The following is an 11,891-nucleotide window of genomic DNA, read 5'->3' as shown; positions in this document are numbered from 1 at the left end:
TGAAATTTTACATAAGTAAGTTTCTTTCGCCAAAACTTCTCTATTAAATTTTATGTAGATCGGTCCATAATTGACCCTACCCCCCATAAAAAGTCTTCCCATAAACTTCCTATAATGCTCATTATTGGCTCAAAAATATGATTTCAACAATGAAGTTACACAGAAGTAAGATTTATACAAGTCGAGATTTACCAAATTTTATGTGGATCGGTCCATAGTTGACCCTTCCCCCCACATAAGGCACTTTAGCGTTAATTATGGGCGTAAATATATCGAATATTGCGAAGAAATTTGACATAAGTATGTATCTTAGGAACCAAAACCTCTATATCAAATTTTATGTGGATCGGTCTATTATTGACCCTAGCGCCCATATAAGGTCCCCTCCATAAAAATACTTTAACGCTCATTACTGCCTTAAAAATACGAGTATAGCGATGAAATTTCACAGAAGTAAGTTTTTCACAAGCCAAAATCTCTTTATCAAATTTTATGTGGAACAGGCCTTAATTGATCCTTTCTTCCAACATGAGGTCCCTATCAGAAAAATACTTTAAAGCTCAGTACTGGCTTAAAAATACTAGTAGATTTTTGAAATTCGACATAAACTACTTTCGTGTAAGCTAATATCTCTATCCCTTCTATAGCAACCGAAGTCTCTCTATCAAATTTTATGAGGATCAGTCCATAATAACACCACCCCATATAAATTCCGCCCCAGAAAATGACGCTGGAACTGAAATCTTCCTACAGACTTTTATGGTCCATATATATGTATATGGTCCATATATATGTATAAATAACCCTCCTCCCTACACACAGAAAACAGATCGATGGGAAATCGGTTACCATGATAAATATTTAGTTAAACTAATTAAAATTGTATCGCTGTTATTGAAAAACTGTATAAGTACTTAACTGATTTTCTATATTCAGTATTAAAAAACAATAATACTAATCGAATTGTGGTTTTAACAATTTCTAAATCAATAATTTGAACTGAATTGTATCGGTTATTAAATTCATTTGGCAATTCAGTAAATGCAGCCGACTTTTATTTAGGATTAAAACGTAAGAACATCAAATATTAGTCGCTACAACCGAAAAACAGTAGAAAGTAAAAAATATTGAGCACTGCAACCAATTATCAATTGAAGTAATTATTTAAAATTTAATTACGGTTAAAGGAACCAAATTCGATGTTCAGAACCGATTAATTGGTAATTATAGTTGACGTATACAAAAATAAATAAAATAAAACGAATTTATAATATAAAAAACCTAATTACATTTGAGGATTAATTAATGCAGAAATTTGGATAAAAAAGGTAATGTTTGGTGTATTTTATATCTTATAATCTATTTTGTGTTTTTTTTTTCTATAATTTTTAATAATTTTACAGCAGCGGAAAGGCGTGGAAAGATAGTGTTCTTTTGAAAATGTTGAGCAGAATCAAGAGCAAAATCCCTATTTATTACCATGAAAATCTCAAAGCAAAAGGGGAGAAGTTATTTTATATTTATACGTTTTGTAAGTTTATACATATTTATATTTTATTGTAAATACTTTACACAAAATAAATATATTTTCAAATACACATAATCCCCAAATTGTTTTTCTATAAATAATATTTCAGTTGCTAATACCAATAATTTCAATCCAGATTACCAAATAATAATTACAAATTTTTGTGTACACCATATATTCAGTAATACTAACCGAATTATACAATAATTACAATCGAATTTTGGGATAGTTGTTAGAACCGACTGAATTCGATTGGAAACAAATTCGGCTATCACAACGAATCTGTTTTCTCTGTGTATAAAAATTAGCACTGTCAATAGTAAAACCCCCATTAATGGACCTCTTTCAAATGTTACCCTGATGTTCTCATTAATATCGATATATAATTATAAAATATTCAAAATATCAATGTTCATTTATATGGCAGTGATTTGATGGTGGGTATAAAAGATTCGGCATAGCCGAATATAACACTCTTACTTGTTTGTACTGAAATTTTTTTTGAATTTAACTAACTTTATTTTGGAGTTAATAGATAAATGCGTGTAATATATTTATTTATTTTTTTCGAATTAGTTGTATTCTATAATACTACAATTTTTCATCCTAATAACACCAAAAGATTTAGTGAAATAGAAATCAAATAAAAATAAAAAGCCCGTGTTAAAATCATCACTTTTCAAGTGTTTTTCAGTACTTTCATGGAGTAAATTTTACTTCTTTTTTGTTTCTTTTGGAGTACTCTTATTGCTGGGTAAATACACATATTTCCGATAGCTAAATGGATTAAAAAAAAAAGTTGCAGAATGTATTTATAAATCGGCATAGCCAATTATAACACTATATACTATACTTGTTATTTATAAATTTTGCACAAAACATCCGAATTTAATACTGAAAACTTGGACGGATAAAAGCTTTGGTCCATAGCACAGTTTAGGAATTTATAGTTCTATTTTATTCTCAAAAAAATTTAACTAAATGCTGTGATAGTTCATGTTTGATAACTCTGTTCGCTGTGATAATGATAAACTACAGCTGTAATATTTTGTGTCCCGAAGTAACATACTATACTTTCAAATAAGTAACATAATTTTGAAATCATCTCGTATGTTTTTAAAAGTATCTTTTCCCGGGTTAATGGTTCCAGACTGTTCTTCATATTATTTAAAACTTATAATACCCAGTTTAAGCTCATAAAATCATGTTATGAAATTGACTTTTAAATTTTAATTTTCTTAAAATACAAATATATTTCCAACCAACGATATTGAATTCTAAATGTTTTTATTTCTTTACAAGATAATTAAGTAGGTATTTATATAAAAAAAAAACAAACAAAATACACACAATATAGAAATATTTTAAATGTGTAAATTTCACGTAATTAAAAATAAACATTTTTTATATATTTAAGTTTCAGTAAAACAAAAAAACATTTCATTATTTTTAATTTATTTTTCTAACACCCAACATATTAAGTAAACATTTTGTTAAACTTTAAAGCTATTTAAGGTTGTGTTGTTTTATTTACATTACACATAAAATTTAAAATAATACTTCCCACATAATCAAAAAAACGCTTAATACTGCGGAAAAAAAGAGCCAAATTGACAAGCGCTAAAATTGACAAAAAAACCTTTCCAAAAGTGCTGACATTTTATATGTACGAAGAAGAAGCCAACAAAATGTTTAGGAAACACAAATAAGACATTGAAAGTAAAAGTCTTTAGGCTAAAAAAATTAAAATCTACAAATCTTTGCTAAACACACCGACCTACACGATAATATTAAAACAACAAATAAACAAACAAACACATGTACATTTTATATTTTTTCAATACATAAGGATTTACACGACATACATACGAAAATAATTGTCTATACACACATATGTACATACGCTTAAAACCATAGAATTGTTATAATATTTATAACATACATTTAGGCTATCGCATACTGTGATGATCGTAATAATAATGAAATTGTATGAAAAGCACAACAAATTCTCCTTCGACTCTAAACAAGTAAAATCAACAGCAAAGTAATACAACAAAATCAAAGAATGAAATCACGACTGGCAAATATAATTTCAATTTGGCTGTAAGTGCTGTAACTGTTTTATTTACCGTTACACACCCAATCACTTGTTACGCCAAATACAAAAAAAGCAACAACATGAAAACAAGAAAAAAAATTGGAAAAAAAGAAGGAAACAAATACACAACAACAACAATTGAATACGGTTTTATTATACAACCACACACACGCATTATTAAGTCCACACATACATATGCACAGAAAAAGGGGGGAATATTAAAAAAACATCACACCCATATCCTTAAAAGCATACACACATATGCAACAATTTTCACATACCCATACACACACACTCACACAATTACACATTCCGGGATAGAAGAGTAGTAAATTTTCCAAATAGTACCAACAATATTGAAAATTATGTACTTTTGAAATTTGTTAGATTTTGGGGGATATTTGTCTTAAGGCATTATTTAATTCCAATCAATCTCGTATTCTTTAACAATATTTGGGTTGTATGTATGAAAGTCGATTTAAGATTAGCCATTTTAAATAGAATTCTATTCTGTAATATAATGGTTTATTAAATTTCCGATCTTTAAATTATACATCGGCCACCAAAAAATTTTCATGTAAATGGACACACAGCAGGTCTGATGGTGACCTAGGTAAGTTTATTTGCTTTGATATGGAATACATCAATATAACAAAATCCTCGACCGGCTATCGGTTTGATTATTATGAATATAGACACTAAAGAGAAGGATTTATCTAAATAGGGCATATTTAGAGCAATTCCAAGGACTTTCTGTTTTAGATCACAATAATCTCAACTGCACTGAAAAGAATCCATAAAAAATTGTTTCTAAATTATCCAAACTAATTTTAATATTATTTTATAATGAAAATAATTAGGATTTATATTATAACTTTTCTTAAATTTTATGAAAGTTGTTTTTGATTTTATTTAATTAAATTTAAAATAACGTTATCATGTTTAATTTTGCTTAAATTTACAAAAAAAAAAGATTTCCTTACTTCCTTAAAATTAAAAAAGAGTTTGATTAAATAATATTTCATATTATACACGAAATTTTTGTAAATATTACGAAAAAAATAGTTTCAGAGTTAACTCCTCGAAACTTAAACAAGTAGAAGTTTGATATTCGCCTTCTCCTTAGTGTGTTTAAAAGATCAACAAACTCCAAAAGAAACACACAAAGAAATCAATATGCAAGCAATACAACCAACATACAGTCAAACATACTCTTTTTCATTAAGTAACAAATCTGTATGTTGTTGTTGGTTTTTTGTCAAAACATGCACTAAGTGCATGTTCACACAGGGAAGTGAGAGAAAATGATAGCGGATATTGATTTCCCTTTCTCCCACACGTAAAAATCAAAAGATTCTCAAAAAAAGTTTCCCTGTGTGAACCGCCACTAAAATTCTCTATGTATGGATTTTGCTAATTATAAAAAAAGAAACTTTTTGAAAGCATGACTAAAATTACTCTTGAAGTTGTGTATCCCGAAGATATCTGGGGTCTTCAGAAAATGGATTTTAACATAACACAGATGGGCAGACAGTTGGAGACGGCTTAATCGACTCCGCTATTCATAAGGATCCAGAATAATAATATAGGTACTTTAAAGGGTCAGAAAATTATATAGTGGAAAAAATAAACAGAATGCAAACTTATATATATCCTTCTAACGAGGGTGAAGGCTATAAAAAACAACAACAATGCTAAAGGCATAATTCTATCATAAGTACCTAACGTTTGAAAAATTAAGTACCACTTCACTTTCATTTTGAAATATTTATCATCTCCGGTACATAAACATACATATAATTGTTGTTTATTTATTTATATGTGTTGGTATTTATACAATTTACTAAAGGGGAGTTGTACTTACTTAAATACTTACTTACATATATTAAAGTGATTTAATACAGTTGGAAAAAAGTTATCGTACTTTAAAATTTAAAAAGAATAATGTTTGCACTAATTTTAACTTTTATTCTTTACAAACGCATTACATCAAAATAATTTAAAACATTCTTGATTTTTTATTTTTTCAAATTTTAAGTGTGAGCCACTCTAACGTTAAAATGTCTAAGTTTGCTGCGTTTCTTAACAATATTTTTGGATTTGTAGAGAAATTTCTGAAATTTATAAATCTTTAACAAAATCACAAACATATGAATTTATATATGTATGTGTATGCTACATATTTTTTCTCGTATTTATTTTAAATACCAACAATGATCCAGAAATGATGAAAAGAAAGTTGATTTCTTTACAAACAAACAAAAAAAAAGCAACTAAAACAAACAGCATAAATTGTAGATTAAATTCTCATAATGTTTGAGGTTGTATATAATATAAAAAATAAAATCGTGAGGGGAAATCTAAAGAAGCCATTGCACAGCACGGAACAAATCAACAGGAAATTTTCACTTTTACTTGGAGTTTTTCTATCAACATCTTTTTTGATTATTGTATTCTATTGCCCTAAAACCAGAATTAAATGGTAGTCTTATTCCGAAAATAGATATGAACAGACAGAAACACATCTCATGTAAACATCATTAAATGTGTAAGTAATTTTCATTAGAGTTGCCCAAATATAAAGATTTTGTTTAGATGAAAATATTGCACCAGTCAGTTTAAGACTAATGAAGAAAATGAGACAAATCAAAGCAAAATTTATATTTTTCATATGAACACCTCTAATGTACATACATAACTTCATATGTATAATATTAAATGTCGGTGTTGGTTCCTGCTCCTATGTATGTTTTTTTTTCTAAGAAAATTTGCCAAGACAATCAAGATGCTGAAATGTTGAATTTTTATTTTAGAATTTTTTCTTGTTTAAACAAACATTTTGTGCTCATAAAAACTTCTACGTATTTTAAAAGTAGGGATATATGGTTATAATGTTTGTATGTTTGCATGTTGATTAATATGTCTGTAAATATCTACACATATTGAGGGGTGTGTAAGTATTGTACATATGTATGCGTGTATTTTTGCAAAAATTTAATAAATATTAATATCCTCATAAGTTTGAATTATATAAATTAAGTTTCATGGGTGAAGCCCATTCACAAAACTGCCAATATGTCTAAAAATTATTATTTTTTCTTTTCATAGGTGGTGGAAAATAGAATAAATTAACTCTTGTTAAATGAATGTTAGTATGTATGTACATATATGTATTTATAGCAGCTTCATATGGGCGTCCATACATTAGGAATGCTTAGAAATCTTTTCAAAGGAATTTTTTGGAATTATTTTTGCTTTTGTTAAGAATAGTCCCATATTGTTGATTTAAACACAAAAATGCCTAATGTATAAAAAATATCTTGAAGTTATAAAGAAAAACAATCTTGAAATCCTGTTAACATTTTGTATGTGGTCATATGTAACTATAACTATTCAAAAAGCTCAATCTTTATCAACAAAACTAGAAGAGAACTATAACGGAACTAGAACGGAACTAGAACAGAATTAGAACAGAACTAGAACAGAACTAGAACAGAACTTGAACAGAACTAGAACAGAACTAGAACAGAACTAGAACAGAACTAGAACAGAACTAGAACAGAACTAGAACAGAACTAGAACAGAACTAGAACAGAACTAGAACAGAACTAGAACAGAACTAGAACAGAACTAGAACAGAACTAGAACAGAACTAGAACAGAACTAGAACAAAACTAGAACAGAACTAGAACAGAACTAGAACAGAGATAATGCTTATTAATTTCAGAATAAAACCACTTTTAGTTTTTCAAGTGGAATCAGTACGTTAATATAATTATTGTTTTTACTTAAAGTTCCAATAACAACAACCCTTACTAAAATATGTTAAGCTAATCAGAATTAATTAAAAAAAAAAAACAAATAATTTTATTTTTTATATATTTATTTAATTTTATTAAAAATTAAAGTTTAATAAAGTAATTTGCTTAATTAAAATCCTCAAAGCTGAAGCTTATAAATAATCTATTACGTTTTCCAGCAACATACTAAAATGTATAGTACATTATTACTATGAAAATAAAAAAATCTAAATCAAAAAACCATTTTATCCTTTGATCCTGCACACTAACGGCTAGTAACAGGACAACAAATTTTTTAATAATATAATCTTTATTTCTGAGCAAAATAACAAGTTTTCTGTGCATGTGGTGTATAAAAGAAAAAAATATTTTTATTTTATTTGTTTATCCCTTGTTGTTGATGTCCTTGTGATAATTTTTTTATTTTTTGTTAGAGTAACATAACCTAGTAAAATAGTCTTTAATATTTATTAGATTTTTTCTCAGATTTCTTATTTAAATTTTCTTGGCAGTCAAAGCAAACTGAAATAAAATACATACATATTAAAAGGACATTTTAATGATGTTGACTATTAATAAGAATAATGGGATTTTTATAAAATTTATTAAGGAAACTAAAAATATATATATTTTTTTATACATTTTCAAGCACCATTTAGGTATAATAAATTTTCAATATAAAAATTTGATTTTTGCCAAACTACATTCTTTTTTCGATTACTAGAGATATAATTGACACCCACAGAAATCATTTTTTTAAAAGAAGACATCCTCAAGAATAAGAAAATTTATAGAAATTTTTTTTAATGTGTATAACGAAAGTCTTATTGGCTGTTGGCTAGAGTAATTTTTAATAATTTATTTAAAAAATATAATGTTGTTTTTTTTTTGTTTCCTATTACTTTTTCCAAAAAAAAAAGAAAAAACCCCACAAAAGTTTAATCTTATACGCTTTTAAAAAATTCCAAGAAATGTATTAAAAAAATGTTAATTAATTTCTCTGACTAAAATACTTGTAGAAAACAAGCCATAAGGTTTAAAAATCTGTGAAAAACCTCTGTATATGTTTTAAGATTGATAAATTGTGGAGAAAGAGTAAATAACACAAACAATACGTTGTATATATGTAGTATGTGTATGTATGTATGTATGTATGTGTATAACTTAGTTCTAAAAACAAATTATTTTTATATATCTGACATAAACAACAGTTTGTTTATTATTATTTTTTTCTTTTTTGCTTCCTTTTCAAACAACAGCAATAACAATTTTATGAGCTATAGTGTGAGTATGTGTTAATAGGAATATGTATGTATGTATGTATGTATGTATGTATGTATGTATGTATGTATAGATGACAAGTTTTTACATTATTTGAGTATAAAGAAAAGAAAACAATAAGAAAAAAAAAATGTACTTTGTTTGTTAACAATGAATTTTATTATACAATTAACGCGATTAACTATTAATTGCAAGCGATTTACTTAAGACCACAAAACATAAATTATTTGCCTAAAACCCCATCTAAACCAAGCAACAAGACAACATAAGTAGTAAAAGTGGCAGTAGCAGAGTAGCACTTACTGACAATAGATTTAATATTACTCATACGTTGTGATGGCAGGCTATAGAATAATTTTTAGTACTAGACTATAGAATATTCATAAGTACATGTAAGTAAATTTTTTTTTGATAAGTCTTTGGCTTAAAGTTTAGTGTGTGTTAACACATATATGTACTCACATACATGTACCAAACTCTTGCAAGTTTTCTTCTAAATATATAGACAAGTAAATTGTAGTTATTTTAGAAGCAGATTATTATTGTTTGTTTTGTTTTATATGGAAAATATTAACATAATCACAAACACACATAACTACTTATATGTAGATATATATATTAGTGTATGAATGTGGAATAAATCCTTTATTATGCTTTCACATTCAAATTTTTATTGAGCCTTAAAATCTGTTTTAATTCACAACAGATCATCAACAGCATCATTAACAACATAGAAAAATTCACATTTGCCTAGTACATTCAGAAGCTCTGGTATAATTATTACATCTAAATATTACAGTTTTGTATTTAATTTGAACTATGAAATGGTCCATAATTATTTCCAAACTGGAAGAGGAAATTGGAGGAAATAAAAATAAACAAATCTGTAATTTCTAAATGGTTGATTAGATGCTTAATAATGCCGTAATTTTAAGCAGGTTACATTCTTTTAGAACATTTTTGTTCAACAAAATGATTATTAGTGGAATTAAGAATTAAAGACTATTTTGGAATTTTTATGCCCCTTATGATGAACAAATAAATCTGATAAACTCAAAATTACCAAATTTTAAGACACATTTACAAATATTTTTTCCGAAATAATGTAATGAAATCAAAATTTTTAAACTCTAGTGGAAAACTGAGGACCGTTTAAAAAAAACACACTAACATACACGTATGTAACACATCTAAATGCAAGTTTTTTGGCTACGGATACAAAAGTTTCAAGTACGTATGTTGATAAAGAAGAAACTCTAGTATGAAACTTTTATTATATAAAACTATTAAGTAGAAATTAGGAGTCAATTATTAAAAATATAAAGCAAATAATGAAAGAGATAAATATAACCAATTATGTTTTTAATCATCTTGGAAAATGTTTCATATTATACATAAAAATTTTATTTCAATTCGAAAAATCTCAATTTAACAAAACCTCATAAATGTATGTTAATTTAAAAATGTTTTTAGATTTCAATAACAATCGATTAAGCGATTGGCCGCCCTAGTTCTAATCGACCGATAAATATGTCAATTAGAAATTCACTTCAAGAACAACAAATATTTATAAATTTGATAATTTTCTGTTATTGACTTTTCCTTCTTTAAAAAGTCTATTGCGATGTGTTTAAATCTAAATAACAATCGTTTAAAGAAACGAAAGAAGCGTATTACCGCCCAAGATCTGGTCGATAAAAATATAAACTGACTTCGAGAACAGGAAATATTGAGAAATGGCTTGGCATCAGCTTTCTTCGTCACTATAGTATTTAAACATTTTTTATTTATAGCAATAGTTTTCTGTACTACCATATCTGAATTCCTCAGGTTCGACAATTCTACGGAATCTTATAATAATATTGACAATTAATAAAATCTATTTACCACATATCAATGTGACCTTCTGGTAGTACAGATCTAAACTCATTAGAATATAAGGTGTGGTGTCTTCCATAGAACCTAGACTGTACAATTATTTTATAAATGTTCTTCATTTAATAAATCATTTTGATTGTAAATTATGATGCAGTTTAGAAAATAAAATCTTTATTCTCGATCAAATTGGAAATCCTTAATCCAGGACTTATCAAACTTCAATGTGCAAGAAGATTACAATCCATTATTTTATTAATTTCTTAAATATAAAATAAATATTACACCAAAAGTCTCATAAATGGTACCAGAACTTATGAATGAACTATTTATACACATTCGTTACTTAACATTGTTTTATCCTGTATTTACATATGTATGCATTACTTTGCTAATACATGTCTGCAGAAATCGAGTTTGTGTTAAATTGTTTTGGTATTAGTATGTATACATTTAATCCAGATACATTTATTCATACATTATTTATAGGATTTTCTATGCTTTAATTTTGATTAAAAATTCTCATTGTTTTATTTTTTTCTAATTTATTTCTGTGACATAAACATAAGCCAAAATACAACAACAACAACGACAAAATTCAACAGCAGCAACAACACAAGCACTTGTTTGTCAATGAAATTTATTTTCTTTTTATTTCAAAAATACAATGGCATACAAATTAAATTAAATAAATTAACAAGATGTTACTTAAAGATTTAATTCTTACATTATACTTTATGCGTAAAATATTTTAAATGTTTAAAACATTTTTTTTTTTAATTTTAAAACTTGCACTTATTTATTTTAATTATTTTATGAAATTTTTTAAATATTTTTTATTTATTTGTTAATTTTTTTTATTTTATTTTAATTACAAATATTTGACTTAATAGTATTTTTTGTTAACACAACACTTAACACCCGTTATTTATGGTTTATAAGTTTAAAATGAATTTATTTTTTTCTTTAGCTTTTTAATATTTTTCTTAAATTGTTTTGAAAAAATGCAATTGTTTTATCCGTAAAACACGTGCAAACACGCTCAGATTTCATAACCAACTGTCATAGCGCAGGTATATTTGCCAACAACTTACACACAAAACAGTATTTGTGTATCCTGTGGATTCTTCTTCTTAGTATGTATAAAAATTGTCTTTAACACTTATACTTTTGCACAAGCACTCATACTCCCAAAAAGCCAAGTAGTATTCTGAAAATATACATTAATATGTTTTCGAATTTGTTGAACTTGAAAGCTTCGTTTCCTTGGTCCTTTTTCTTGTATATACACAACATTACCCACCCAATT

General features: G+C 26.6%; 1 protein-coding gene across 7 annotated transcripts in view; it reads right to left on the bottom strand.

Annotated features, from left to right (window-relative positions):
- The window catches only part of LOC111677032 (dopamine D2-like receptor), a 92,927-nt gene extending 81,559 nt beyond the window's left edge, over positions 1 to 11,368 (bottom strand). For all 7 annotated transcript variants that reach the window (XM_046946602.1, XM_046946603.1, XM_046946607.1 and 4 more), the window contains exon 1: positions 11,310 to 11,368. The gene's annotated coding sequence lies outside the window, so the exon portion shown is untranslated. The remainder of the gene's footprint in view (positions 1 to 11,309) is intronic.
- Positions 11,369 to 11,891: the final 523 nt, after the last annotated feature.

Source organism: Lucilia cuprina, chromosome 3 (genome assembly GCF_022045245.1).
Source record: "Lucilia cuprina isolate Lc7/37 chromosome 3, ASM2204524v1, whole genome shotgun sequence".
In the NCBI taxonomy this organism is placed as follows: Eukaryota; Metazoa; Arthropoda; class Insecta; order Diptera; family Calliphoridae; genus Lucilia; species Lucilia cuprina.
Note: the sequence above shows the minus strand (reverse complement) of the source record. Positions and strands in the feature narration are given on the sequence as shown.